The sequence below is a fragment of the Helianthus annuus genome, chromosome 9 (genome assembly GCF_002127325.2).
Source record: "Helianthus annuus cultivar XRQ/B chromosome 9, HanXRQr2.0-SUNRISE, whole genome shotgun sequence".
Taxonomy (NCBI): Eukaryota; Viridiplantae; Streptophyta; class Magnoliopsida; order Asterales; family Asteraceae; genus Helianthus; species Helianthus annuus.
Genome location: NC_035441.2, coordinates 71,144,052 through 71,162,028, shown reverse-complemented (window position 1 = coordinate 71,162,028; position 17,977 = coordinate 71,144,052).

Genomic DNA, 17,977 nt, shown 5'->3' with positions numbered 1-17,977 from the left:
ACACTCGTCTTTACTTGGCTCTCCTGATCGGACAGGAATCACCCAAACCCAGTCAGTGAACTGTTCGGGACGGTTGTTTACGTTTAACCCGAAATCGGTGAACCTCGTGGAGAGAACCCGGATCTTGAACGCACGGCTACTATGATGATTAGTAAGTCGGCTCGAGCTCCGTCTCTATTGGTTTTGAATGGTATTGAGTGTAAAGGAGTTGAAAGAAAGTTGGAAAATCATCTTTCAATCCTTTGTATGTTTAGATCTATGAGAGATCTTTGTTTATTTATGTGGAAATCGGCTAGATCCAAGTTATTCTTGTGGATTGAGGCCAAAACATGAAGTTCTTCTCAAGAACACCATGATGACATCATCCTAGAACACTTGAATCTTGATGATTTCACGGTTGAAAGTTAAGATTTGAAAGATAGAAAGGTGTAGGAGTGCGTGTAGATCAAGAAAGTACAAGATTTAGGACGAAATCTTACCGGATTGAGAGAAATCGAAGAAAAGGTGAGCTGAGCGTGCTGGTCGGACAGAGGTTTCCAAAAGTAGAAAGTTTGACAATGACAGGGGTATTTATAGGATGCCAAAGAGGTAATGGCTGACCGATCGGACAGGCTGCTCGTTCGGACAGCCTGTCCGATCGGATAGCAGTCCGATCGGCTGGCTGTTCGATTGGTTGGTAGCCTGATCGTTCAGCTGCCTGATTCGAGTGTTCAGTGCGACGATTTTTTATATTTTGATTACGATTGCAACCGATGAGGATACGATAGAGTTTCCTATTCAAATTACTTTTAATCCCAACTATTTCATATCTTGCGCTGTCTCTTCTCCACTAATTATCATACTATATCTACATATAATCATCCTTATTTCGTATTCGGTTTGTGATTTCGATTCGATTGCGTTTCGATTTATTCGATTGATTACCACACATAACATAAAGTAAACATGCACAAGTAACACATAAGGCATACACACACGTATAACAATAACCAATCATTGCAGTATTCGAGTTTCGAGTTCGATGATGATTAGAGTAGTTCGATTATCGTTTTAACTAACTTTATCGCATTGTTACTTCCTACTATTCAAAGTTGTAATGTCGTTCGTATTGATAAATTATACTTCGATTACCTCGATTGTAATTAGTTACTCCACATAATACAACTAACGTAAAACATAAATTAGACTATCTACAGTCAAAGAAGTTAAAACAGCAATCGAGCAAGGAGTGACATGTTGCAATTAGCAATCCTTTCTCCCTTTCACTTCAATCTTGGCTTTGACTTTGACTTTCGAAACACGGGGTGTTACAACCTCCCTTGTTTAGGGAATTTTGTCCTGAAATTTGGTTGAAGGCGTACAACACCGTGAATCACGTTTGAGAACTTTCTCTCTTCTAGACTTTCACTTAAACAATTGCGGGTACCTCGCCTTCATTGTCGCTTTCGAGTTCCCAAGTGGAACTCCGCGCCTCGTTTGCCTTCCCATCGCACTTTCACAATAGGAATGCGCGAGCGCCTGAGTTGCTTGGTTTGGCGATCCATGATTTCGACAGACTTCTCCACGAAGTGTAGCGTTTCGTTTATTTAAAGGTCGTCGAGAGTTACAATTAAATCATGCTCAGCCAGCACTTTTGGAGGTTTGACACATGGAAAGTCGGGTGGACGTTACTAAGTTCCTTGGGTAGTTCGAGTCTGTAGGCGACTTTTTAGATCCTTTCCAGAATCTTGAAAGGTCCAACATAATGAGGCGCTAGTTTCCCTTTCTTGCCGAATCTGACCACACCCTTCCAAGGTGATACCTTTAGGAGTACGTAGTCGCCAACGTCAAATTTAAGGGGCTTGTGTCGTCTATCGGCGTAATTCTTCTGTCGACTTCGAGCTTTCAACAAGTTGTCTCGAATTTGGAGGATTTTGTCAGTCATTTCTTGTAGTAACTCAGGACCGGTTAATTGCGAGTGAGCGATCTCGTGCCACACAATAGGCAATCGACATCTTCTTCCATATAAAGCCCGAACCTGGTGCCATTTGGATGCTGGTATGATAACTGTTGTTGTACGAGAATTCGACTAACGGCAGGTATTTGTCCCAATTACCATCGAAGTCTATGACACACGAACGGAGCATGTCTTCAAGAGTACGGATCGTTCTTTCAGTCTGTCCATCGGTTTGAGGATGGAATGCGGTACTCAGATTAAGCGTCGTACCAAGAGCCGCTTGAAACGTTTCCCACAATCGCGAGGTAAACCGAGCATCACGGTCAGAGATGATGTTGCGAGGCATACCATGATTACAAATGATCTCGTCGGTGTAGATTCGGGCTAATCGTTCTACCTTGTAGTCTTCTCGTATTGCAAAAAGTGGGCTAATTTGGTTAAACGATCAACAACAACCCATAAGCTGTCGTGACCTGATGACGTGTGCGGAAGTTGGTTATGAAGTCCATAGCTATACTCTTCCCATTTCCACATAGGGAATGGGGGTTGCTCGAGTAAGCCAGAGGGCCTTTTGATGTTCAGCCTTGACTCTTGCACAAGTCAGGCACTTCCCAACGTAGAGAGCGATATCCCTTTTCATTCCGGCCACCAGTACTTGTAAACGAAGATCCTGGTACATTTTATCGGCACCGGGATGAATAGAATACGGGATTTGTGGCTTCGTCCATTAAAATCTGTCGCAAATTGGTCCGCTTAGGGATCCAAATTCGGTCCAGGAAGTGGAATATCCCATTCGATTTACTTACAAGCTGAGCTCCATCGTGATAGATTTGTTCCCTCTTCAGAGTTCGTTCATTGAAACAGGCATGCTGGGCTTCGCGGATGAGGGTTTCGAGATCGTATTGGGCTTGGGTATCGCGGATGCTGAGCAAATAACTCCGTCTGCTGAGTGCGTCGGCAACGACGTTCGCTTTGCCTGGGTGATAACGAATCTCGCAGTCGTAATCATTGAGAAGTTCCACCCATCGGCGTTGACGCATATTAAGTTCCTTCTGATTACAGATATTTTGTAGACTCCTATGATCGGTGAAGATGTAGACTTGGTACACACAGGTAGTGTCGCCAAATTTTTAACGCAAAAACAACTGCACCTTGTGACAACCCTCTCAAAACCAGGTATCCGTACGACTTAATTAATAATTAATTAATTGCCTAATTACTGTGCTTTACTGAGTTTGCTGATAAACTGCTACTTGATTGTTGGTACTTGTACATATCTGCATCATACTTTGATATTCCTGTCACTACACTACTTATTTACTGAACCTTAGTGACAAACATGATGCACAAAAGCACAGTAGCACTAAACGGATACACAGTGAACATGCTGGTATAGCCAGCATCAGGCAAACACTGCCTCTAAAGGCCTGAATGAGCCAGAATTATTTTACTACACCCATAGTGTGTGTAGGGATACAAGGGTTGTATGATTACGTCTCTAGGAATAAGATATAGAGATTTGGATGTGCCTAAAACATACTTTAAGCACGGAACACAGCACTTTTATCAACACACTAGCTTCTAGCTAACTAATAAAGTGCCAAAATATGAGGAATTATTCCCGACACTTTGCAGAATAAATTGTGTCGCTAAAAATATTATTTATGACGCTTAACGGATATCTTAAGCACTTTAACGGATTACTATCCAACCGAACAACCGGACAATACCCGGAACATAAAATATTGCCAAAATTAATATTGGTACTTTTCTAAGCAGTTAGGGTCCCTGATTACCCTAACACCCGCTTTTAATGCACTAAAGCAAACTAACGGGGTTAGACCTCGCACTTAACGCACTTAACCAAACTGAACCGTAACTGAACATTTGGAAACGAACGAGCACCATTTCATCCCAATGGGATCGGCCAACTAGTGGGACCGGGAGAGTACGTCCTTTATTATTTTATATTAGATTACGCGAAGATCGAGACGACTTTTTCTATAAATAACCCTCACCTCTCACACCTAAACACACACACACCTCACCTTCACTCTCTCTCCCTCCCTTGCTCTCCCTCTCGGCCGAACACTATCACCACCACCCACCCGCTTTCGAGTTCAAGTCTTGCAATTCCAAGTCCATACAAGTGTCGGTGGTTACGTACAACGGAGCTCGGAACCAAACGGAACGCGAAGGACCTCTACCGTTTGCTATTATCCACGCAGTTTTCGACTAGTTTCTTCCCTAGCCCCGAGCTAGAGGTATAACGTTTAAAACTCATTTTTGGTCATGTCTAAAGTGGTTAAAAGATATTTGTCGGTTGAATGACGGTAACCCGCTTAATGAAACTTTAAAGTTTACTAAAACGTGAATATCGTTGGATAAAAGCTCAAAACGCGTGTAATGTCGTAGTATTTGAATATGTTGGTTAAAATGACCGATCTATGATATGGTGGCTCTTATCATCGTTTAACCCGACTTTGTTAAGATCTCGAATTTTGGCATACACTAGATGCCAGCGGTTCAAGGGTTAAAAGGTGAAACTCCACCATACGAGAAACATGAACTTGTATAAAAGTGTTTTAACATGAAAAATAGTATTTAAAACAAGCCGATCTACGTATGTACAAGTGGTATGTTCGTAGGACCGGGTGTCGAGAAAATCATGTTTTTATAAAAGTGGATAAAGTGTTAACAAATATGATTTTTATAAACTACAAGTATGAAACACTGTAGAATAAAGATCCGACAAAATAACAATGTTTACAAAAATTGTCGGGAAGTTGTAAGAAGTGATTTGTTTCCAAAAACGAGGTTTTGCAAGACTAGGCTATGTTATGAATAGATCCACTAAAAATAACGAGATCTACACCGTAGTTTTTGTAAAAACTACAAGTTCATGAAACGACGCGGTTTTTACACACTAGTCTTTTCTTTGAAGTGTTGAAAATTGATTCGGTTGGTTTGATAAATTGTTGAGTTGATTTTGTAAAAGAAAATGATACGCTTGAAAGCGTGGCCACCTCCAGTTACAGGGGAAACTCTGGCGAAATTTTCTAAAAATCTAACACTTTAGAATTATTTACAAGTGTTAGACTACTTTGACATGTTTTCAAATATATTTCGCCACAACTTTATTTATAAATAATCGGAGGTGGGATTTTCACAAAAATAAACGAGATAAGTATATATTCGGTAAATATATTTTGCCTCCTCACTGTTTATGATTATTTTGTGAAAATGTATAAATATTATTTTTAGAGTAAAATAATATTACTAACTTTGGCAAGCCCGAAATAATACAAACGCTTGTACGTCAAGAATATAAGTTACAACGGTGATTATCATTACCACTTAATCGTTAAAACGTAACTTACGCATTATTCAGAAGTATTCATAAGCGCGTGTGAAGTCAATATATTATTTTGGGAAAATATTATGAGAAAAAGGAAATATATTATTTTTGGGAAAAATAAATATATTTTGAAATAAGAAATAAAATATATTAAGTGGGACTTAATAAAATGATATAAATACACATGTATTTAAATCCCCCATCCTTGGGAAGGAGAATGCGTATCAAACATATATACGGAACGGTTGTCTAACTGTTTCCCAAAAATATAATCTATGAAGCTAAAGCACGGCCATCCGTCTAATAAATTAGCACATGTAGGTCGTTGCGCAGCACCTGGATATTTGGACTATTTGATATTGTGACGCATTCACTGTGAGTTCATGTCCCCCTTTTTCTCTTAACTGTTTTCAGTTTTATAAACTGCGGGGGTGAAATACATGTTACAATGATTATGGATATGTTATACATGGTATGGTTAGCATAAGGAGGGTTATTACTTAGATCATGTGAGTGGGGTAGGCAGAAACTTGAGGCCATTAATCCTCGTTGAGGACCCGAGGGACAGGAGCGGTAGATCTATCTGGGTGTAGCGAGCCCAGCCCCAGGTCCAGCTGAACGGACCTCGGGGTGAACTTAGTGCCCGACGCATAAATCCGCTAGGTTTGAGTCATCCCTACTTGCACTTCACACATATCAGTGGACTTGCAACCCATTGGTGATCTCTTTTATTTCCTTATTTGCTACATACCAGGGTTTTTTGATAAAGATAAAGGTTTATTTACTCATTTTCGCATGAACTCGCTCAACATTATTGTTGATTTTTCAACTTACATGTATTTCAGGGAATTAAGGATCTGGCACGGTTTAGCAGGATTTCCCGCTGCATTTAGACTCAGAGTCATCCGGGTTCAAGGCTTATGGCTCTTTCCTGGACAAGCCATAGCCCCTGAACCATGTTTATTTATGTTGCATTATGGTAGTGGTTGTACTGTTTAAGACAAGTAATGGTTGTTGGGTGTTTACCCATTTAGACAATGTTTGACAATTTTATTTTCAATGGATGACTTTGCATGATTTTAAATTCATATAGCTTGTTATGATTAAGCTATGGTATTAAGAAGTCACACCAAATTAACCACGCTTCCGCCAAAGCCAGGGTGTGACAGCTTGGTATCAGAGCTCTGATCATAGCGAACTAGGGTTCATTTTGAGTCTAGACTATGATCACTAGGGCTCTCACGAAAATGTTTTTCTGCATACCACTTAAGTCCAGATCCAAAACTTTTTTTTATAAACAAATGTTGAGCATATTTTATTATTTTTAGGCTCAGTCTGGGAGGCTGAGGCTCGGTCTGAGAGACTGAGGCTCGGTCTGGGAGGCCGAGGCTCGATCTAACGGATCGAGGTAGTTGTCTAGTGGGACTAGGGAGTCAGTCTGGGAGGCTGGGAAATGTTTGCTAGTGGGACTAGGGAGTCAGTCTGGGAGGCTGGGAAAAGTTGGCTAGTGGGACTAGGAAGAACAGTCTGGGAGGCTGGGAGGCTAGTGGGACTAGGAGGAATATGTGATTATTATGTGGTAACTTGTGTGATTACCTGATTTACTGATATTTGTACATACTTATGATTGTATTACAGACTCATGGACACCTCAGATACTGGAGACTCGGACACTACTGGACCCCGACCCATGGAGTCAGACGAGATTATGTCATCAGAGCACGAGGTGCATACCTCGGATTATACTAGTACAGACGACGACGACCTTCAGCCGTTCGCACTACCTGACGGCGTCGATGAGCCCATCGTTGGTGGTCCTGCTGCGGATCTTCCTCTCGCTGTGATTCCCGCCCCGATTCCTCTTGCATCCTACCCAGCTTATGAGCTTATGCTTGATGCCGAGGCTGGTGGCGATATTGATCTTTTCGATGATGAGCTATACGAGGACGAGGTTCCTGACCCAGCTCTTTTGCCCGCTGGCGGTCTTTTGATGATCGCCGGTGCTCCTGTTGGAGACTCGCCTGTTCATTCTCCAGCCCCAGACTCCTTTGAGTCTGTGGCATCTGCTCCATCACATGTGGCGAGCACGCAGCTTTTCGTTCATGACTCGGATCCTGACCAGGCGTCATCTGCCGCCCCTATGCCGAGCTTTGTTTTTGAGCATGACGATATCGAGGATTCTGACCCTGTATTTCCCCCTGGATTCGATCCAGACCGTGATATTGAGTTCGTTCACATGGACCAGCCTGTAGAGGACCCCGTTGACCCTGCCGACCCTTTCGATCCTATCGATCCGGACTTTGACTTCGATATGGCGTTTGTCGATCCCGAGCCTGCAGTAGCTCCAGAGCAGGCCGCTGCTTTCGATCCCGCACATGAGCATGGTTTGGCGCATGCTGATGTTCCTGTTGATCCTATTTTGGCGGGTCAGCCACTTGGCGATTTTCCTGTTGATGATATACCTTTGTTAGATGCTGACCATGTTGTTGATCCTCTTGTTGACCCTCCGATCGCTGACGTTCCAGTTGACCCTCATGTCGATCATATTGATCCTGTTGTTGCTCACGTTGATCCTGCTTTAGCTCCTGTTGATCCCTTACCTATTGAGCCTGAGCATGCTCTGTTTGCAGAGCACATGGATCCCCCTGACGAGGAGGCTCAGCACGGTTGGATACCGGCTGACGAGGATGTTCCGCCGCTTCCTCCTCACCACACTGATGCTCACCATCCTGAGTTCTCGTTTCAGATTCCTTCAGTCATACCTCCAGCAGGGCCTGGAGAGGGCTCTTCCGCCCATCCATTAGGCCATGTACCGATGCCTTTACCTGTCATATCTCCTGTTTCAGCATCCACTTCATCTTTTCCTGTTATGCCTTTTGGCACTGTCAGCGAGCCTTCTTTCTGGTCTTCGCTACCCGTTATGCCACCCGTCGATCCACCTCATATGGGGCATACCCTAGAGGACCTGCTGATGTCATTTGTTCTTCAGCATGATTCCCATTCTCAGCGTTTGCAGGAGCTCGAGAGAGCTCAGATGCCTCCTTATTCATGTCATGGTCCGTCATCCTCATCTGCTCAACCATTTCGGTCATTTCCTCCTGACATTGCCGCTCGACTTTCGATCCTAGAGCAGCAGATTGCATCCGTGATCCGCACCCAGCAGGCCTTAGAGGAGGACTGGCTTCTTTTTCGCCGCTTGCATTATCCTTTCTATCCTCCTCCACCACCACCACCCGTCTAGAGCTCATCGACGTTACCAGGGTAGACACGGGTGAGACAGCCGCGATTGTTATGCACAGCTTTTGAAGACCATTTGACTACACAGATTTTTGTTGATACATGTGATGTATTGATTGTATGTAACACTGATATGATGTATTTTGTACAGGGGTGATGTAACCCCTATGGGATTGATGGATGTACTAACACACTTACTATGCTTATGGTCTTGATATATATGCAATCGCCGCATTCTCATCATATCTGATTTACTTGATTGATTATTTTTGTATTTGGACATGGGATGTTGTGTGTGATATATTGATAACATGAGATGTTATATGCTATTACTATTACTATATACGTATGATTTCTATGGCCTAATCAACGTACGCATCTTTAGAAAATGGCACCAAGACGTCAACCGCAGCCGATGCCCACGACTCAAGAAGAACTGCAAGGAATCATTGCTGCCGCGATTGCTCAGTATGCTGCATCGCAGGGAGGACCCAGCTGGAGTAGCTCCAACGGCAATGGCAACCAGAATCCCCCTCATGGTAACCCTAAGTCCTTACGACGTACCATGGTCTAATTGGATTCCTGTAGCAATTGCTAATACAGTTCCTATATTGGAACGAATGTGCAGGGTGCACCTTCAAGCAGTTTCTGGACTGTAAGCCCACAAACTTCGACGGCACGGGTGGTGCCGTTGCCTTCGTTCGTTGGGCAGAGAAGACTGATTCCACCATCCGTATGAGCAAATGTGCGATCGACCAGCAGGTCACTTACATTTCAGGGCTGTTTCTAGATGGAGCCCTATCTTGGTGGAACCTTCAAGTGCAAACTCTAGGCGAAGCCGCCGCCTACGCCCTGTCTTGGGCCGAGTTGAAAGAGCTTATGCGAAAGAAGTACTGCTCTCGCGCGGAGATTCAAAAGCTTGAAACCGAGTTTTGGCACCTGAAGATGGAAGGGTCGAAGATAGCGGAATATGTTCAGAGATTCCACGATCTGTCGCATGTGGTACCTTATATGGTAACACCCGAGTTTAAGAGGGTTGAGCGCTTCATCTGGGGATTGGCTCCTCAGATAATCAGTATGGTGACTTCTTCCAAACCCGCAACCATCACAGAGGCCATTGATCTCAGTGTGGCTCTCACTGAAGAAGCGATTCGGTTAAACAAGTTCGATGAGATTGAACCCAAGAAAAAGGAGACTCATGTGGAGTCACCTAGTGGTAATAAGCGGAAGTTTTCGAGTTTCAAGCAAAGCACCGGGACGGTGGTCAAGAAGGGAGAATCGAATGCACCAGCTCAAGATTCAGTTGGTGGTAGAAAGAAGAGCAGGGGATACATGGGTGCACAGCCCAAGTGCAACTCATGTCAAAAACATCACTCTGGTCGCTGCAGTCTAAGGGTTTGTGAGTCTTGTGGGAAGACTGGTCATACGAAGGATTTCTGTTGGGCTAATGCTGGCCGGGGAGGCCAAGGAGGAAATGGGAATAGAAATAACCGTGGTGGTAATGGGAACCGCCCACAAGGAAATCAGGGAGGAGATGGAAACCGTGCTAACCAAGCAGGCACCGTGAACCGAAACCAGGGAAACCACCAAGCTGGGAACAATGGTGGAAACGGGCAGAGGCCCGGATGTTTTAATTGTGGAGATCAAGGGCACTTCAAGAGGAACTGCCCGGAATTAAACCAAGCTCGTGGAAGAGTTTTCAACATGGAGGCCAGGGAAGCGCGCCAGGATCCCAATGTTGTTACTGGTACGTTCCCTGTAAACCAACGCTATGCGTCTGTTTTGTTTGATACTGGTGCCGATTATAGCTTCGTATCGCTAGAATTTAAGAACATGCTTGGTTTAGCCGCTAGTAAGTTAGATATTCCTTATTCGATCGAGCTAGCAAATGGGAAGTTAGTAGAAGCCAATGAAGTGATTAGAGGTTGCGTAATCGAGTTAGGAGAGCGTGAGTTTGCTCTCGATCTACTACCAGTCCAGTTGGGAAGCTTCGACGTGGTAGTAGGGATGGATTGGTTAGCAAGTAACAAAGCAGAGATTGTTTGTCGCGAGAAGATTATTCGTATTCCGACCGACGATGGTGAGACCATTGTTGTTCATGGAGAGAAGCGTGAGACGCCGTTGCGGATTATTAGCTGTCTGAAAGCAAGGAAGTGTTTAAAGAAAGGGTGTGTTGCTTTTCTAGCACACATTGTGGATAAAAAGGCTGCTGAGCCGAAGATCGAAGACATCCCTGTCGTAAGGGAGTATCCGGAAGTCTTTCCAGAAGACTTGCCTGGCTTGCCGCCTCAGAGGCAAGTGGAATTTCGCATCGACTTAGTTCCAGGCGCCGCGCCTGTGGCTAAGGCACCTTATAGACTTGCCCCGTCTGAGATGCAAGAGCTATCGACGCAACTTCAAGAGTTGTTGGATAAGGGTTTTATTCGACCAAGCTTCTCGCCTTGGGGAGCTCCAGTTTTGTTTGTCAAGAAGAAGGATGGTAGTTTCCGTATGTGCATTGACTACAGAGAATTGAACAAGCTGACGATCAAGAATAGGTATCCTTTGCCAAGGATTGATGATCTGTTTGACCAACTTCAAGGTTCAAGTTTCTACTCCAAGATCGATCTTCGATCTGGATATCATCAGCTTCGGATACAGGAGGAAAGTATCCCGAAGACAGCCTTCAGAACTCGTTATGGGCACTACGAGTTCCTTGTCATGCCGTTTGGTTTAACAAACGCACCTGCAGTGTTCATGGATTTGATGAACCGAGTTTGTAAGCCGTACCTGGATAAGTTCGTGATTGTGTTCATCGACGACATCTTGATCTACTCAAAGACGAAGGCAGAACACGAGCAACACCTCAGAGCTATTTTAGAGCTACTGAAAAAGGAGCAGTTGTACGCCAAGTTCTCTAAGTGTGAGTTTTGGCTGAGAGACGTGCAATTCCTTGGGCACGTGGTAAATGAAAGTGGAATTCATGTGGATCCAACCAAGATCGAGGCGATCAAGAATTGGGAAGCGCCAAAGACGCCAACCGAGATCCGGCAATTCTTGGGTTTGGCTGGCTATTATCGAAGATTTATTGAGGATTTTTCAAAGATCGCTCAGCCATTGACGCTCCTCACGCAAAAGGATAAAAAGTTTGATTGGGGAATCAAACAGGATGAAGCATTTCAGTTGTTGAAGGATAAGCTTTGCAACGCGCCAATCTTAGCTCTACCGGAAGGTACCGACGATTTTGTGGTATACTGCGACGCATCGCGTCAAGGATTGGGTTGTGTGTTGATGCAACGTCAAAAGGTTATCGCCTACGCATCACGCCAACTGAAGGTGCACGAAAAGAACTATACCACGCATGATTTGGAGCTAGGCGCAGTGGTTTTTGCTTTGAAGATTTGGAGACACTACCTTTACGGGACAAAGTGTACGATCTTTACAGATCACAAAAGCCTCCAGCATATATTCAACCAGAAGGAGTTGAATATGAGGCAAAGGCGATGGGTTGAGTTGTTGAACGATTATGACTGCGAGATCAAGTATCATCCGGGGAAGGCGAATGTGGTCGCCGATGCCCTAAGTCGCAAGGAGAGAATCAAGCCCATAAGGGTTAGGGCTATGGAAATGATTGTCCAAACTGATCTTTCCTCGCGCATTCGAGCAGCGCAAAAAGAGGCTCTCAAGGAGGGAAACCTTGAGAAAGAATATCTCCGTGGGATGGAGAAGATATTGGTTCCAAACAAGGAAGGAACGTTATGTTTTGAGAAAAGGATTTGGGTTCCTTTGTTTGGTGATTTAAGAGAGGTTATTTTTGATGAAGCTCACAAATCACGGTACTCTATCCACCCGGGAGCGGATAAGATGTACCAAGATCTTAAGGATTATTATTGGTGGCCTAGGATGAAAGGCGATGTTGCTGTCTACGTGAGCCAATGTTTGACTTGCGCTAAGGTTAAGGCAGAATACCAGAAGCCTTCGGGACTTCTGCAGCAACCGAAAATTCCCCAGTGGAAGTGGGAAGAAATATCCATGGATTTCATTACGAAGTTGCCAAGAACGCCTAAGGGCCATGACACTATCTGGGTGATAGTGGATCGCTTAACGAAATCAGCACATTTCTTGCCTATCCGTGAAAAGGATCATACAAGCAAATTGGCTGAAATTTACATGAGAGAAATTGTCACTCGCCATGGAGTACCCCTCTCGATTATTTCTGATAGAGATGGAAGGTTCGTATCGAGGATATGGCAATCCTTCCAGGAAGCTTTTGGCTCGAAGCTGAATATGAGCACCGCTTTTCACCCGCAGACCGACGGCCAAAGTGAGCGGACGATTCAGACATTGGAAGACATGCTGAGAGCATGTGTGATGGATTTAGGCGGTAGCTGGGATAAGCATTTACCCCTGGTTGAGTTTTCATACAACAACAGCTACCACACCAGTATTGGTGCCGCGCCATTCGAAGCTTTATATGGACGCAAGTGCAGGTCGCCGCTCTGTTGGTCTGACGCAGGTGATAGACAATTGGTAGGTCCCGATGTAGTTCAGGAAACTACAGATAAGATCGCGCAAATCCGAGATCGCATTAGCGCGGCTCGTGATCGCCAGAAGACCTATGCAGATCTGAAAAGGAAACCTCAAGAGTTTGAGGTTGGGGATATGGTTTTGTTGAAAGTATCACCCTGGAAGGGTGTGGCACGCTTTGGGAAGCGTGGGAAGTTGAATCCACGCTACATTGGTCCTTTTAAGGTTTTGGAGAAAATTGGAACAGTAGCATACAAGTTGGATCTACCTGCCGAGCTGAATAACGTTCACGATACATTTCATGTATCCAATCTAAAGAGGAGTCCAACTCAAGTTAACGTTGCCATTCCTACCGACGAGATTCATATTGATGACACGCTCCACTTCGTTGAAGAACCTGTTGAGGTCACAGATTGGAAAGTTAACAAGACCCGCCGGAGCAGTGTCAAGCTCGTCAAAGTTCGCTGGAATGCTAGACATGGTCCTGAATTCACCTGGGAGCGTGAAGACCGAATGAAAGAGAAATACCCCCACCTGTTTCCTATGAGCCCTGCTTCTTCAAGCAGAACCTAAATTTCGGGACGAAATTTATTTAACGGGGGGAGAATGTGACAACCCTCTCAAAACCAGGTATCCGTACGACTTAATTAATTATTAATTATTGCCTAATTACTGTGCTTTACTGAGTTTGCTGATAAACTGCTACTTTATTGTTGGTACTTGTACATATCTGCATCATACTTTGATTTCTCCTGTCACTACATTATTTATTTACTGAACTCTAGTGACAAACTTGATGCACAAAAAGCACAGTAGCACTAAACGGATACACAGTGAACATGCTGGTATAGCCAGCATCAGGCAAACACTGCCTCTAAAGGCCTGAATGAGCCAGAATTATTTTACTACACCCATAGTGTGTGTAGGGATACAAGGGTTGTATGATTACGTCTCTAGGAATAAGATATAGAGATTTGGATGTGCCTAAAACATACTTTAAGCACGGAACACAGCACTTTTATCAACACACTAGCTTCTAGCTAACTAATAAAGTGCCAAAATATGAGGAATTATTCCCGACACTTTGCAGAATAAATTGTGTCGCTAAAAATATTATTTATGACGCTTAACGGATATCTTAAGCACTTTAACGGATTACTATCCAACCGAACAACCGGACAATACCCGGAACATAAAAATATTGCCAAAATTAATATTGGTACTTTTCTAAGCCAGTTAGGGTCCCTGATTACCCTAACACCCGCTTTTAATGCACGAAAGCAACTAACGGGGTTAGACCTCGCACTTAACGCACTTAACCAAACTGAACCGTAACTGAACATTTGGAAACGAACCGAGCACCATTTCATCCCAATGGGATCGGCCAACTAGTGGGACCGGGAGAGTACGTCCTTTATTATTTTATATTAGATTACGCGAAGATCGAGACGACTTTTTCTATAAATAACCCTCACCTCTCACACCTAAACACACACACACCTCACCTTCACTCTCTCTCCCTCCCTTGCTCTCCCTCTCGGCCGAACACTATCACCACCACCCACCCGCTTTCGAGTTCAAGTCTTGCAATTCCAAGTCCATACAAGTGTCGGTGGTTACGTACAACGGAGCTCGGAACAAACGGAACGCGAAGGACCTCTACCGTTTGCTATTATCCACGCAGTTTTCGACTAGTTTCTTCCCTAGCCCCGAGCTAGAGGTATAACGTTTAAAACTCATTTTTGGTCATGTCTAAAGTGGTTAAAAGGATATTTGTCGGTTGAATGACGGTAACCCGCTTAATGAAACTTTAAAGTTTACTAAAACGTGAATATCGTTGGATAAAAGCTCAAAACGCGTGTAAATGTCGTAGTATTTGAATATGTTGGTTAAAATGACCCGATCTATGATATGGTGGCTCTTATCATCGTTTAACCCGACTTTGTTAAGATCTCGAATTTTGGCATACACTAGATGCCAGCGGTTCAAGGGTTAAAAGGTGAAACTCCACCATACGAGAAACATGAACTTGTATAAAAGTGTTTTAACATGAAAAATAGTATTTAAAACAAGCCGATCTACGTATGTACAAGTGGTATGTTCGTAGGACCGGGTGTCGAGAAAATCATGTTTTTATAAAAGTGGATAAAGTGTTAACAAATATGATTTTTATAAACTACAAGTATAGAAACACTTGTAGAATAAAAGATCCGACAAAATAACAATGTTTACAAAAATTGTCGGGAAGTTGTAAGAAGTGATTTGTTCCAAAAACGAGGTTTTTGCAAGACTAGGCTATGTTATGAATAGATCCACTAAAAATAACGAGATCTACACCGTAGTTTTTGTAAAAACTACAAGTTCATGAAACGACGCGGTTTTACACACTAGTCTTCTCTTTGAAGTGTTGAAAATTGATTCGGTTGGTTTGATAAATTGTTGAGTTGATTTTGTAAAAGAAAATGATACGCTTGAAAGCGTGGCCACCTCCAGTTACAGGGGAAACTCTGGCGAAATTTTCTAAAAATCTAACACTTAGAATTATTTACAAGTGTTAGACTACTTTGACATGTTTTCAAATATATTTCGCCACAACTTTATTTATAAATAATCGGAGGTGGGATTTTCACAAAAATAAACGAGATAAGTATATATTCGGTAAATATATTTTGCCTCCTCACTGTTTATGATTATTTTGTGAAAATGTATAAATATTATTTTTAGAGTAAAAATAATATTTACTAACTTTGGCAAGCCCGAAATAATACAAACGCTTGTACGTCAAGAATATAAGTTACAACGGTGATTATCATTACCACTTAATCGTTAAAACGTAACTTACGCATTATTCAGAAGTATTCATAAGCGCGTGTGAAGTCAATATATTATTTTGGGAAAATATTATGAGAAAAAGGAAATATATTATTTTTGGGAAAAATAAATATATTTTGAAATAAGAAATAAAATATATTAAGTGGGACTTAATAAAATGATATAAATACACATGTATTTAAATCCCCCATCCTTGGGAAGGAGAATGCGTATCAAACATATATACGGAACGGTTGTCTAACTGTTTCCCAAAAATATAATCTATGAAGCTAAAGCACGGCCATCCGTCTAATAAAATTAGCACATGTAGGTCGTTGCGCAGCACCTGGATATTTGGACTATTTGATATTGTGACGCATTCACTGTGAGTTCATGTCCCCCTTTTTCTCTTAACTGTTTTCAGTTTTATAAACTGCGGGGGTGAAATACATGTTACAATGATTATGGATATGTTATACATGGTATGGTTAGCATAAGGAGGGTTATTACTTAGATCATGTGAGTGGGTAGGCAGAAACTTGAGGCCATTAATCCTCGTTGAGGACCGAGGGACAGGAGCGGTAGATCTATCTGGGTGTAGCGAGCCCAACCCCAGGTCCAGCTGAACGGACCTCGGGGTGACTTAGTGCCCGACGCATAAATCCGCTAGGTTTGATTCATCCCTACTTGCACTTCACACATATCAGTGGACTTGCAACCCATTGGTGATCTCTTTTATTTCCTTATTTGCTACATACCAGGGTTTTTGATAAAGATAAAGGTTTATTTACTCATTTTCGCATGAACTCGCTCAACATTATTGTTGATTTTTCAACTTACATGTATTTCAGGGAATTAAGGATCTGGCACGGTTTAGCAGGATTTCCCGCTGCATTTAGACTCAGAGTCATCCGGGTTCAAGGCTTATGGCTCTTTCCTGGACAAGCCATAGCCCCTGAACCATGTTTATTTATGTTGCATTATGGTAGTGGTTGTACTGTTTAAGACAAGTAATGGTTGTTGGGTGTTTACCCATTTAGACAATGTTTGACAATTTTATTTTCAATGGATGACTTTGCATGATTTTAAATTCATATAGCTTGTTATGATTAAGCTATGGTATTAAGAAGTCACACCAAATTAACCACGCTTCCGCAAAGCCAGGGTGTGACAATGTTGACTTCTAAGACTCCAGATTCCTCTCCTAGACCTGACACTTTATCGATTGACTCCTGAATGTCTGAATCTACCTCTTTTAATTTGCTCATCAGTGCTTTATCTGCAATCTCCTTTAGAGTTTCTTCAGTCATTTCCTTCGACACATCAATCATCTCCTCGACTTCTTCTTTCTCTGCTTCGAATCTCGGGCACATTCCGGTTCTTGGATCTTCAAAATAATCTGCAAAAGAACCAAAGACGTTAGGAGGTAAAATTGATTTCATAGTATAGACAAATTCCTCCCGTTGAGATTGAAAACTAAGAATATCAGATACAGATTCCTCAGCTTTTGCAGAATCTTCCATAGAAACATCTTTAACGACCTCCGGAACCTCCTGATCAACAACTTCAATAACCTCTTCAACCACGATCTCAGAAACAGTCTCAACAGCTTCAGTAACTGCTTTATCAACCACCTCAGATCCAGACTCAACAATTTCAGTAACTTCTTCACCAACATTTTCAGTAACTACCTTCTCGAAAACCTCAGGCTCAACACCCGTCTCGGTAATCTCCACAACTTCAGCCATCATTGCTTGATTGTCTTTTCCTGGAATATACTTGTCCCAACTAAAACCAGACGCAACCTTCTCATCATCTTGGTTTACGATCAACGCCTTCTCAGGTTTGTTCTCAATCTGAGGTCTCTGAACTGTAGGCTGTTGATTCGGGCGGTGATATATAGCCTGTCTGTAATAATCATTGGTGAACGGATTCTGATGATTTTTAACCTCACGATTCGGACACTCCCGCTTAAAATGACCTTTCTCTTTGCATTTAAAACAGGTGACCTTGGTCTTATCGAACCCTAATTTCTGATCTGGACCCGACAAACTGTTTCTACCAGTGATTTCCATAAATCGTTGAGCTCTTCGAACTAAACTTGCCATACACCACTTAATATCTATCAA